Source organism: Nycticebus coucang, chromosome 1 (genome assembly GCF_027406575.1).
Source record: "Nycticebus coucang isolate mNycCou1 chromosome 1, mNycCou1.pri, whole genome shotgun sequence".
Taxonomy (NCBI): domain Eukaryota; kingdom Metazoa; phylum Chordata; class Mammalia; order Primates; family Lorisidae; genus Nycticebus; species Nycticebus coucang.
The window spans coordinates 62109402-62123929 of NC_069780.1; the positions used below are offsets into that span (position 1 = coordinate 62109402).

The 14528-nt window shown below is 36.6% G+C and overlaps 1 pseudogene across 1 annotated transcript; it reads right to left on the reverse strand.

Annotated features, from left to right (window-relative positions):
• Nucleotides 1–10289: 10289 nt before the first annotated feature.
• On the reverse strand, nt 10290–12101 carry LOC128588472 (methionine aminopeptidase 2-like; annotated as a pseudogene). The gene has a single exon (XR_008380782.1). The product of XR_008380782.1 is annotated as a methionine aminopeptidase 2-like (transcript).
• Between the last annotated feature and the right edge of the window lie 2427 nt (nt 12102–14528).

Here is a 14528-nt window from a genome sequence, read left to right on the forward strand (position 1 = left end):
ACATTAAAATTGAAAGCAATGTAGTCTAAACATTGTACCTTCATATTAATCTGAAATTAAAAAAAAAAAGAGTTCAAAGAATAAAACCACAAACCTAGATTTATGTATTCCATAAAATTGTCCTTAAAAAGTGAAAGAGATCATCAGAGAGATGCAAATCAAAATCATCCTGAGATATAACCTAACCCCAGGGGGAATAGCCCACATCACAGAATCCCAAAACTACAGATGCTGGCACAGAGGTGGAGAGGAGTGACCCCCTTTAGGTTGTTTGTGGGACTGAAAACTAATACAGCCTCTTTGGAAGGACACATGGAGAGTCCTCAAGAAACTCACAGTAGATCTTCCATTTGATCTTGCAATCCCATTACTAGGCATCTATCCTAGTAATAAGATACACAAATCATTTTATCACAAGTACATTTGCACTAGAATGTTTATCACAGCTCAATTTACAATCACCAAATTGTGAGAACAACCTAAATGCCCATCAACCCAGGAATGAATTAATAAGCTGTGGTATATGTATACTATGGAATACTATTTAGCCATGAAAAGGATGGAGACTTCACATCATTGTATTAACCTTTATGGAGTTGAAACACATTCTTCTTAGTAAAGTATCACGAGACTGGAAAATTAAGTATCCAATGTACTCAATGCTAATATGAAAACAGCAGACAATTTAATACACACCCACATAAGAGAAAAAATTAAATTGAGAGGGGGATTGGTGTGCGTCCACTCAATGGGTACAATGTAAGGGTATACGGCACACCTCCTGGGTGCAGTACACAACTATAATAGACACTCTACTAACAAATGAAAGCACTGTAACCTAATTTTTTGGTACCTTCACATTAATCTGAAATTTAAAAAAGGAAAAACAGTAGAAGAGAAGTAAAGTCCATCTCAAAAAAAGAGAAAATGAGGAAATTTATCACAGGTAGAACTACCTTACAAGAAATACACATACTAAAGGAAGTTCTACAAAGATAAAGAAAATGAAATATGTCAAAAACTCAGATTGGCATTTATGAAAGGATGAGATTCATGAAAGGAATAAATAAATGTAAAATAAAGTCTTTTATTCTGATAATTAAGAGATGATAGTTTGTTCAAAAATAATAACAAGAAGGATGTATTTTGTGATTGTAGTTTATGGATACATGAAATGAATGATGCCAAATGTTTTTATGGGGAGATAGAGAGAAAAAGATGTGTCTTAATATATGAGTGTAGTTTTTCTTATGCATGTGCAGTTAGTGCCATGCTTACACACAGGATGCATGTGTGGTAATGAGGCTATGGTTCCTCCTAGATTGGAGACATTAGCATGGCGATGAGGAAAGTTCACTTGTGTACTTTTATAGGCTACAACCACCTATCAGGAGCTGGTGTTAGCCATCAGAGACATGGGATTCATCAACAAAAGCTACAGAACAGGTTTATTGCTCCAGTTGGACATTTTTATATTTTCTGGCAAGTCTCCCTTCTTACTTCCAAATTCTCTACAGAGATTTCTTACTTATCGCCTTCGAGGGATCAGGGTTGGAGGTTATCCTTTCATAATGTCATCATACTGATCAGGTACATCTTGTCTGGTGATGCAAAGGAGTGAAAATTGCTACATACTAAAGCTAAATAAGTTTTAGAGTCTTTGGGGAAAGGTTCTAGAGGTTAATATTGTTGTTTTGGAATCAAGAGCAATTTAATTTTTTTAATGTAGAAGATACAAGTTTGTTTTTAGAAGATTAAAGATGTAGGGACCAAACAGCAACAAGAGCAATAGACTTAATAGTCTATTAAGAGCAAAATCCAAGTATTGCTGATTTGATAGTTTTCTAAATGCAGTCAGAAGCACGGCCCTGTTGATTAAAAGTGTGTAACCAGGAAGTCTGGGCTTAGATTTCTTCAGTATTAACTTTTATTTTCCTTGAGGTCTTTCTTTACCCAAATGTATTAAAAGGAGTTAGTAACTGTGCATACACCTCTCTACCCTGCCAAGGGGTTGTGTAATGCTATATGATTATCTGGTATTTAGCCAAGGAGTAGAGTGGGGTCTGGAGGCCTATGCCAGCATTGGACACCAGGGACTTGAGTATTTTTGTCAGTTTTGTTAGGGTGACTTCAAGATGAACAAAGGACCAGTCAGACATGGAACAAGTTTAACACTTGCCAAAATTAGTCCAATAGTCTTTCGTAACCTAATAAGCTAATCAGTCATATTATGATTCCTTTTTTTTTTTTTTTTCTTTTTGAGACAGAGTCTTATTATGTCTCCCTTGGTAGAGTGCCATAGAATCACAGCTCACAGCAACCTCAAACTCTTGGGCTTAAGTGATTCTCTTGCCTCAAACTCCCAAGTAGTTGGGACTACAGGTGCCCACCACAATGCCTGGCTACATACTATGAATTGTTATTCCAATAGGATGAGTTTCAGAAGGTCCACAGTACATTTTCCAGAGTAAAATGTACTATCTATACGTAGGTGAATCACTGAAAATAATGGGGAGGGGAAAAACTGAGAGGACTTACAGCTGGGGAGTCTGCAGGAAGGAGAGCCACAGATGAAGACATACTGGGGGTGCATACATACAGGGGGTGCATGCCAATGTAGGAGTAATGGTTCCCAGCCAGGTGAGTAGTTGGGATTGCCAAGAGAGAAGGGGGCCTCAGTTGCACTGAGGGGATAAATACCTTCCTTCTGTCAGGGTCCAGTCACCTTTCCAGTTGGAGCTCTTTAATAATCTCAGGGGGGAGGAGTATATTGGTGCCTAATACTTAGAAGGTTTATTTATTTTTTTACAGGTGTCATTTGCCATCATAATCAGAATTGGGGTTGAGCAAGTCTTTATAGCCCTCTCTAAGGAGACACCAGTGAGTGGTGTATGGACTGCATGTAAAGTTAAAGGTGTTAAGGTAGATATCAGACTCACCACTGTGACATTCTTTGCATTTTTCTTTCTCTTTTGAACAAGCAAGAAAAACAAAGCCTGTCTTTCTGGTGTCATTTTCTCCAAGAGTGAGAATTACACATCCTATAGACTGAGAAGGGCCCAGCTGAATCACAACAGGCTTGAGTGGGAGAAGAGGAGCTAGAGATTGGAGTCTGGTTTGCAGGTGTAAACTGAATTTATTAGAGCCTGGTCTGGGAGTTCTGGTACAGGCTTTACCCTAGAATCATGGATCCAGGTTCTTATCCTCTGTAATTTAAGGGAAGAGTGGCTAATATCACAAACTAGGGTCCAGTCCAGACAGGGTTTGGGTGATGTTCTGGACTTCCAAATCTTGAGATCAACCCAGTCTCCATATTGACGTGGATGATGTGTAACTTAGTAGGAATGAGTTTTATGTGTCAGCAGTCCCTGGGTTATGAATGAGATAGGTTCTGTAGGTTTGTTCTTGTTCTTAAGTTGAATTTTTATGTAAGTTGGAACAGGTACGTTTACCAAATACCTGTAATTGCCTCTATTTGTAAGTGTGAGTTGTACATAAGCTGTACGTTTGTAAATTGGGGACTGCCTCTTTTGATTGAAGGCTTGTATTACTTTTCCCGAATGTGCACTAGCTTTATTGCCTTCTCAGTTTAAACATCGGGGCATGTAAATGTTTGATCATGCCAGCTTGAGCTCTTCCACAAGTAATTCAAATGGGCTAAGTCCCGCTTTCCCTTTCAGTATCAGTTAGACACCTGTTGGTGCTGTGAGTAGGTGCTTTGGCCAGTTTTCATGAGTTTTTTTGACATAGTTTGGCTGAATTAACTTTATAGTTCTATTATTGGATTTGATTTTTCCTGACAATGGGGATCTCCAACCTGCATGCAATTTCTATTGGATTCCCCAGGCAGAGGACACTCCATAGGTAACCTTGGAGATAAAGGCCACTCCACTGTCCTTTAAATTGATCAAATTAAGATGATTTTTTTTTTTTTTTGAGTAAAGTATTGACTAACTCATTTGCGTTCTCTTTGTGATAAGGGAAAGCTCCCACCCAGACAGTAAAGGTGTCCACACAAACCAGCAAGCATCTGCAGCTTCCAGATGCCTGGAGTGTCATTGGAAGTCTGTTTTCCAGTCTTCTCCTGGCATTTTTGTCCTCAGCTAGACGAGCTTGTGCTATGGAAGCACAGGAGTCCTGGTCTAAGAATTATTTTATATACATTGTCAGCACCCATTAGAGATTTGGGCTATTTTATCCCTTAAGTCAGATGCCTTTATTATTCTTATCAACCAATTATATAAGTTTGCTTTACCATAATGTGATGATACATGAGCATATTTAATTGCAGCCCAACTTTCTTAGGTTTTCAGGAATTTCATTTCTTGTCATTAATAGCTCAACCCTCTGAGTCTAACTGAGGGAAATAATTTTCCCCTTTGACTTTTTGGCAGCTCTTGTGGCAAGTATTGAGGTTGATACTTGTGGAATAGTGAATCAGGGATAAGCCTGCCTGCTTTACTTTCTTCTTTAGCAGCCCCATCTGCTGGGTTATTTCCATGAATAACCCCAGAATCCCCCTTCTGATGACCCCAACAGTGAGCCACCACTGTCCTCTGAGGCAATAGAACAACCTTAATAGCTGTAGTATATCTTTGGTATGTTTGAAATCTTTATTGCCTCAGGAGGTCTCTTTTTCAGATTACCCCATGAGTATGGACTACATAAAAGGCATACCTAGAAAACAGTTAAGGCCTTGCTTTGTCCTAAGGACAGAGTCTCGGTCAGGACCATTAACACCACCTTCTGGGTTAATCTTTGTGTATGTATGTGTGTAGGGGTGGTGGTGGTGGGGATGGTGGTGGCAGTGGGGGGGAGGTGAAGAGTGGACTATTAACTTCTCGATCCCCAACAAAGACACCACAGAATACCCTAAGACAGAAACCACAAACCAGACCTCTTGAAGGTCTAAAGAAGTTCTCTTTCGAAGTCCTTTTGAATATACTTCAGCAGTAGCAGCTTTGCATTTGTGTAGAAGGGGCTCCTGGGAGGTGAGCAATACTGTGTCAGTATTAAGGATCTGGCACATCGTGATGTGGACAATGGGCTTGGCTTAATATTGTAACATACTCTCACCAGAAAGTCAATGATATTCTTTTATTTTCAGCACATTGGACACCATGTGTTAAGGTCTCGCCTGTGGCTAATTTCTTAGCTTCCTGTTCCAATAGGCAAGTTGCAGCCACTTCTTTTTTTTCTTTTTCCTTTTTTTTTTTTTTATTAAATCATAGCTGTGTACATTAATATGATCATGGGGCACCATACACTTTGTTCATAGATACAATGTGAGAGCCATCCCCTAGTCAGAGTGTCAAACTATGTAGAAAATAAGCTACTCCACTGCTCAGCAGCCCAGAATTTGATTAAGTGCTCATACAGATATTTTCTTTCATGGGCAAACACATCAAATAGTTTAGTCAAGTTAGGCAAGGTTGATGCAGGAGAAATAGTCAGTTTGTTAAAGGCCTGACTGTATTGCCAATCCTATTCGAAGGGATGTGACTCTAGACCTTATGGTCTTTCTGCCCCTGAGAAATCAGATGTTCTTTCCAAATATGAGGAAAAATAATGAGATCCTATCCTGCGGGGTGGGGGAGTAGTCGAAGAAAATCAATCTATGGATTAAAGACAGTGTTTTCAACAGATGGCCCAAGTGAACATTCACATGCAAAAAAATGAATGTGAATGTGCCTTTTAATTTAGCAAAAATTAACTTAAAATTTATCATAGATTAAAGTGTTGGAAAAATATAAAATTTCTATAGGATACCAGGACAAAATCTAGGTAATAGTAATCTGACAGTAATTTTTTTTTTTATCATGAATTTTCCCTCCCTTCCTTCCTTCCCTCCCTCCCTCCCTCCCTCCTTCCTTCCTTCCTTCCTTCCTTCCTTCCTTCCTTCCTTCCTTCCTTCCTTCCTTCCTTCCTTCTTTCTTTCTCTCTTTCCTTTTAAGTCATTTTTTAACCCTCAGTAGAGTGCTGTGGCCTCACAGCTCATAGCAACCTCAAACCCTTGGGCTCAAGCGATCCTGTTGGTTCAGCCTCCCAAGTAGCTACAACTACAACACCCACCACAATGCCAGCTACTTTTTTTTTAAACTTTTAAAAATATTTTTTTTATTAAATCATAGCTGTGTACATTAATTTGATCATGGGGCACCATACCCTGGTTTTATAGACCATTTGACACATTTTCATCACACTGGTTAACATAGCCTTCCTGGCATTTTCTTAGTTATTGTGCTAATACATTTACATTCCACATTTACTAAGTTTCACATACACCCTTTAGATGAGGTCTGGTTCTTGCCAGGCTGGTCTCAACTGGTGAGTTCAAGCAATCCACCACCTCAGCTTCCCAGAGTGCTAGGATTACAGGTCTGAGCTACCACATCTGACCAACAATTGGTTTTTAGATTAATGCCAAATGCTGAATCTAGGAGAAAATGAATAAATTGAACTTCATTACCTTTCTATATTTAAATGACAATGTTAAGAAAATAAAAATACATGCTATAGACTGAATAAAAAAACACACTAATAAAAGAAAAGTACTGAAAATACACAGACAATGGTGAATCTTATCAACAAGAAAACAACACAATCCAAAACAGGCAAAAAGTCTGAAAGACACCTCACCAAAGATGTACAGATGGGGAATAAGCACATGAAAAGATGAAAAACATTTTGTGTCATTAGGAAATTGTAAATTAAAACAGAAATAAGATGCCATTCTATACTTCTCTGTATAATGGGTAAAATCCAAAACAATGACAAGAAATGTTGTTGAGTATGTGTAGCCCCAGGAAGTGTCTGTCATTGCTCGTGAGGATGAAAAATGATATAGAAACTTTGCAAGACTATTTGGCAATATTTTACAATGAAAAACAGTTTTACCATATGATTCAGCAATCACATTTTAAGGTATTTAATACTCAAAAGATTTAAAACTTTACGATCACACAAAACCTGAGCATTAATAGTTAGAGCACCTTCACTCATCATTGCCAAAAATTGGGAATGATCAAGTGATTTTTTTAATAGATGAATGGATGAGCAAACTGTGATAAATCTATCTAATAGAAAAATGGTAGCAATACAAATAAATACGATATCATGCACAAAATATTACTAAGTGGAAGAAGCCAGTCTGAATTGGCTATATACATTTTTGGCACAAGTGAAGACAATTTTTCCACTGATGAGGGGGTTGAGGGAAGATCGTTGCAGGACAATTCAAGCACATTACACCTCCCTTTCAGATCATTTGGCATAGGATTCTCATAAGGAGTGCATAACCTTCATTCCTCCTATGAGTATCTAATGCCACTGCTTAACTGAAAGCAGGTGGAACTCAGGTGGGGATGCCAGTAATGGAGAGTGGCTTAAACACAGATGAAGCTTCATGTGCTCAGGGCACTGCTCACCTCCTGCTGTGCTGCTGGTTCCTAATCATCCACAGAGCAATCCCAGCTGGGGCTTAAGGACCACAGTAGTAAGTGATTCCAACTATATTACATTCTGAAAAATTCAAACATTCATAGCTATTGAGACAGTAAAAAGATCAGTGAGGGAAGGAAGAATAAGTGGAGTATGAAGGATTTTCAGAACAATGGAACTCTTCGGTGTGAATCTCTAACCATAGATAGAAGATATGAATCTCAAAACATCTACAGAACTATGCAACACAAAGTAAGGCTAATGTAATCTATAGATGTTAATTAAAAATGTGTTGGTATTAGCTGTACATTTGTTCATCAATGGTAACAAATGTAACACATCAATATGAAATGTTAACGAAAGGGGAAACTTTGTGGTGAGAGAAGGAAGAATTCGGGAATGCTGTATTTTTGTTCAATTGTTCCACAAACGTGAAGATGCTATGAAAGTAAATCCTATTATCTTTTAAAATGTGCTGTAAAAAAAAAATTGCATGTATGCTAAATTTGTTTTCATAAATTATTAGTTTAATATGAGTCAACATCACTTTTAAAGAGATCGGAGGTAATAGTTAAATATGCTAATTGATATGTAAATACTTGAAAATGTTGATAGATATTAAACTATAGTTTGAATTATTTTTTAATATTATGCTTAAAACGAAAAGAAGGGGATACTTGGCAGAATTTTGCTTTTTTATTGCTAATAATCTATATATTTTGACATCTTATGGATGGATAAGAGAACGAAAAATAGAAACCATTAGAGAGTAACATCCTGTTCCCAGAATTAAATACATATATATTCATGGCTATTTATAGTTGCAATTATAGAAAATATTACTGAATCAATTATAAGTTAACCCAATTAACAAATTAGAGAGTAATGAACAATAAATTTTAGTAATTTTTACTAAAATTTGTAGTAATTCTACAAATTTACTAAATTTGTACTGAATTCTTGGTAGATAATTCTTTTTCTTTCTTTTTTTTTTTTTGTAGAGACAGAGTCTCACTTTATCACCCTTGGTAGAGTGCCATGGCATCACACAGCTCACAACAAACTCCAACTCCTGGACTTAGGTGATTCTCTTGCCTCAGCTTCCTGAGTAGCTGGGACTACAGGCACTCACCACAACTCCCAGCTATTTTTTTGTTGCAGTTTGGCTGGGGCCAGGTTTGAACCCGCCACCCTACCCACTGAGCCACAGGTGCAGCCCTAGATAATTCTTTAAAATTGAGTAAGAGGCAAACACGTTTATCTCTAATTTTTAAACTAAAATAAAAAAATCTCTTCAGAAGTTATTCCTTCCCCAATGAGGTATTACATGAAGAAAAAAAATTTCTAGCAGTAGATGGATATGTTTTGTCACTTCTTTTTTAGTCATTCAATTTCATTTGATTAGAGTCATAAAACTGCCATGAACAATTGACTTTATTATCCTGAATTTTGCCTATTGAATTTATATAAAGGGAAAAAAAGTGTTCTTTGCCTTAGTTCTAATTAACTTTAAGTTTTTCTAAGGCAGCTACTTGTATTATATAAAATAATTAGTGGACCATTTTTTTAATAAGCACAATTAATATAAATAAGTACAGATAACAAAATAGGTCACCACATCTAATAATTTATGGGAGAATAGTCAAATTCATAGACCCATGATAATTTAAAGTTTTGCTCAAGTAACTTTAGCTTAATTCTACTTTCCTCTTTAAAACAGATGGAATTAGTTTTTCATTACTTACTATCTTTAGTTAAATTTTTAGTTTTAACTAAAATTTTAGTAATCATAAGATGAATCTATGTCATTTTTTGTGGTTTGCCAAGAAAGGTACATTCAAGGTAAACCTTAGTTGCTATCAACTGTGCAATCTTTGGAAACCGGGAATTGCATATCTTCATTTTCTTGAAAGTTTGCTGAAGTGGTTCCACAAGATTGGAGTCGAAAATACTTACCTCACAATTTAATTTTCCATTATACAATGATTAGATGCCTAAGTGTTATCACAGTTATGTGTATTTATCTTGCTGCTCTCAAAAATTACATTCAGTTCTAAAATTATATTAGGTAACAATAAACTTGATGTTTAAAATGTGACTATTAGCAGTAAGTAAAAATAATAAGGCATGTCACACAAAACTACATTATTCTTAACTAATAAATTTTAGGAACCAGTATGGCATGGTAAATTGCCAAGTCAGGTACATAAATTTGATTATTATTCACAATTCTGACACTGACTTGGTGTTAACACCATCAGCTAAACAATTGAGCATTCATGTTGTTCAACTGTAATGAAAGATTATATGTTAGTTATATAATCTAACTTTCAACACAAACACAAGAGGTCTACTTTCAAAGAGCCGGAGTCTGTTTATTAATGGAAGCTGAACATTTCTACCTCAAATTTTTGAAGGTTATATAAATTTTTAGAAAATAATTTTTGACTTTATGAATTAAAAGGGAAATATCTCTTTCCCTTAGACTGATTATATCTTTCAAAGTCTAGGAAACACCTAGGGATATATAAGGGTTGAGTAACATGTTCTACTTAGAAATGAATTATTATTTCCAATTATTACATGTCATCTGATACGCTTGTCGTCTATTTTTGTTGTCACTGTTACTAACTATAAATTTCCTCTAAAAGGAATAGGAATATTGGGGATAAAGAAGATTTGGATGAAAGATCACATAAAATTTAAAGGCAGTTTCTTTATTAGGCTCTAACAAATGTTGAGTTAGCAGGGGAAAAATTGGGAAAAATACATTAAGTAAAATTGAAACTAATTTCTTTTTTTTTTTTCAGATCTGAAAATGTCTTTATTTTTTTATAGAAAATGGATTCCAGGAAGGTTAAAAAGCAATACCAGAGAGTATAGATGCAGAATTGGATGTAGTCATTCAAAGCATTCAAGTAAGAATATGGCAATATGAATATCCAAAAAGCATACCTTAGGTGTTCAAAACAAAATGTTTAAGTCATTCCTAACTAAATTGAGCTTTATAGCATTTCCTAGACAGGATAAGGTAAAACAGTTAACATTTGTAAAGTCCTAAAAGCTTTTCCCTTGTTTGATTAGACCGTTTGCCTTTGATCAAATTCCTTCTTTTTTAACATGAATAGAAAGTATTACATAGGTCCATGGTTAAAACAGACAACATGTTGCAAATTAATTCGGGTATAATGTATTCCAACAAAGCTTAGAAAATAAAGATGTTGAGGTGGCTTTGGACTAAGTTTAATAGTCATCTCCTCTGCTGACAACTTCTTTGCATGTTGGATGCAACAGTATGGTATGTTCAAATTGCGCTGTACATGATCCTTTATTGTCCCATAATGGTGGATATGGATCTACAATGCCCAAGTCACACAGATTCTTCAGAGCCATCAAATACTTACTTTCTCCCAAGCGATCAAGCCATCTGCGGCAGAAGGCAAGGGTGCCAAAGTTTTCATTGATGACATTTAACAAGTGTTTTGTTCTTGGAAGCCTTATCGGCACATGTCCAACATCAAAATTTTTCATGAAATGTGAACATTCCATGTCATCATGAACAACACCTTTTCCTGTACTACCAAAGGGTTCAATTGCATACACTTCTCCTTCCTCCATTCTTGTTGCCTCTCCTCCTTTCACAATGGGCACTGTTTCCCCAGCATGTAGTCTGTATTGTCCAATTGAATGTCCATTCAGATTACGGATTGGTTTCACTTGATATGTCTTCCCATTTATTTCAACTTCATAGGATTCCATAACTTCTTGGATGGCCTCCCCAACATCACATAGACAAACATCAATTCCAGCACACTTTATTCCAGTATTGGTAGCATCCTTTATAGCTTTTAACAACGTATCATATTTGAGATTAAAAGTGACAGTAAAAGCACAATCAATAATCCTACTTATGTGTGTTCCAAAATCTATCTTACAGATGTCATCATACTGTAATACTGTTGTGTTACCAGCATTAGGAGTATAATTGGCAGCACAATTATTGAGAGAACACCCAGTAGGAAATGCCAGGCCTGCATTTAATCCATTCTCTTTTATCAATTTGCGTGAACAGTCTTCTAACTTTTCACAGATTTCTATCATTGTCATCCCAGGCTTGATCCAGCTCATAACGTATTTTCTAACTGTCGATGTGCTTCTGCAGCTTCTCCAAAATCATTCCAAATCTCTTCACTGGCTTGATCTAAAGCTTTATTTTCTTCACTTGTAGTTCTCCAAGCAGCTGTTCGCCTGTCTTGTGTGGGTGGGTATTCGCACTCTCGTCCTTTGGGAAATACACCACTAGGATACAGGTCACATATGGAACTGAGGGAGGGTCTGTTTGAAATTTTGATCCTCTCTTCTTCTTCTTCTTTCCAGTTGCTCCATCCCCATCACCATCTCCATCTTCATCATCATCATCTCTTTGTTTTTCTTCCGATGCTTATTTTTCCAATTGTCTTGCTATCTCATCCACTGAGGCTCCTGATTCTTTATCAGGTTCTTGTTGCCCTACTGCAGCAGCCCCTTTACTCTTCTTCTTCCGTCTTTTTTTCTTGGCTGCTTCTTTGGCCATAGAGGCAGCTTCCTCCTCCCTGTCGTCTGGATCCAAGTCGCCATTCAGGTGGCTCCCGGAGGCCGCTGCCTCCTCCACGCCCGCCATGTTGCCTGAGAAAGTGCGAGGGAATGAGCTGAAACTAATTTCTGATTAAATATAGTTAATACTGATTAATCAGAAAACTTCATAATTGATAAGACTGACAATGCTTATTCTGTATTTGGGTCAATTTTATCATTTACACCATCCACTCTTTTAAACACAAATTTTTCACAATTATTTTGTCAAACCATGTATACAACCCTCTAACATTCCCTTGGTTATCCCTAATTTTTCATCTCATTCAATATTAACAGAGAGATCTTTCTTTTAACACACATCCCCTGTAATAAGTAGAAATTCATGTACACGCATTTACATAACTTTTCCTGTTTGTGAACCACAGCTTTATCTGTGTTCCAACAATGTCTTACTTAAAAATATATTCAATGAGATATGTTAAATAGAGTAAACTAAAAATAAATTCTCTTAAAATTGTATTCATTCAATTTTTAAATCCAAAGTTCACGAAATGGTATCAAGGTCTGTTTTAGCCCTGGTAATTGACCACTGACCAGAAGAGAACAAAGACAAGGGTCCTTGTGAAGCTCACTTTCTACTGGAGACAATCACCAAACCATAAACATAATAAAATAATAAATTATATGCACAATGCATATAATTGTATGTTTGGTCTGAAATGCACTTTATTAGCTAAGACAAGTCATATGGCCATGTCAAACTTCAAAGGGAATAAAGGAGAGCAATCTTCTCAGCAGCCCAGAAGAGCAAAATGTCACAGAGAATTTTACGAAAATTCTAGCAAGAGGTGAGAAATGGTTGGATTCTGAACATTTTTGGAATATTTATCCACCAGTATCTCCTGAAAAGGGGGATAGTGTGTACAAGAGAAAAAGAGAAGGTAGGAAGAATGATTATTTGGGATAAACAACTGAAAGAAGGAGGTGCCATGGCTAAGATCAAGGCGATTGAAGGGTAAGCAGAGTTTAAAGGGCACTTAGATTTTATACACTTTAAGTATTAGAAATTCAAGGTTTGAGGACAAATAAAAAGCTACTGAACATAAAAGTTGGGGACCCTAAAGGGACTGCACTGAAAACAGCAACAAATAAATACACAAACAAAGAAAGGAAACCCAAGCATACAAGTGGCATTTACATTGAGGTTGGAGATCATAGAGAAAGTCAATTAGAGGTTGAAGGACAGCGATTTCACCAGCTGCTGCAAAGTTGTGATTTTAACAACTGCATTTAGAATCTAATAGTGTCCCTCCAGATTCATCTGATGTAGCTAAGACCAGAACTATCTAAATGCACCCTGTTTATCATACCTAAGTGTATTTGGACATATTCATCCATTCCCTATAACTAGTTGATATATTTGAAATACATAATAGCCAATACCTCATGGGCACCAACCAGCTAGAATGGATATTTCCCCGAACATGCTCAGCCAAGTGTCCACACTCTGTGAAATTCAGCTTCCCCTCCACTGGCAGCATTTCATTTCTATTTGCCTTATTATTTTATATTGTGTCAAAAATATAGTATAGAATTTACCACTTCTGCAAATATTTTAAAGAGCTGTTTCTTCATAAAGCTCTAAGAGAATTTTTCAAATATTTTTGTAACAGGATGAGGCAGAGGCCTTGAGACAGATGGATGTTAAATTATCAATATGGAAAAGTAAATTTAAAACAATTATAATTACGTTATGAGAACCAGGTAAATTATGACTTTCAGCAATTATCCTAATCATATTTGACTGCAAATTCATTATTTAGCAAATAAAGCTTTACAATTTTTACACACACACCAAAAAAAAGCTTGATAGGCTTTGGTTGCCTTTTAATTTTGTTTATTTTATATTTGTAATTTAAGAACTTCTCAGAGCCTTTTAGTACATCACACAGCATTATGAAACTCTAATGATGCAGGTCGCCCTCACCTAGGGCTGGACTCCATTTACCTGGCCCAAGCAGGCTTTTGAAGGAGTTTGATCAATGTTCCATGTAAGCTGCCACTTCCAGGGAGGAGTGGGATGCCCCCAACAAGACCACATTCCTACGCAATGGCAGTTTTAAAATTGACTTTTGGCCATAGGACTGTGGTGCCAAAGTTGTGATGTATTTTATATTCCATTTCCTGAAATTCTCTGCTTACAGGGAAAGAGAAGCTGCATATTAACCCCTAGACAAAGAGTCAACATCAGCAACCCACTGCAGACTTCCTCCACTGGGCTGGAGGCTTTGTTTTTCTTTTCTTCTTATCTGTGAGAAAATCTGTCCTGTTACTTACTTCTGGTGATTTGTGAATTCATTCTTTGATTTCCCAGACCATAAGGACCCAGCAGAGAAATTCTGGGAACACTAAGAAAGTGATTCTAAATTCTGTATTTGAGAATACATGGAAGAATGGGATCTCCCCACCAAAGCCTGATTATTTCCCTTTCACCAACTCAGACACCATGGTAA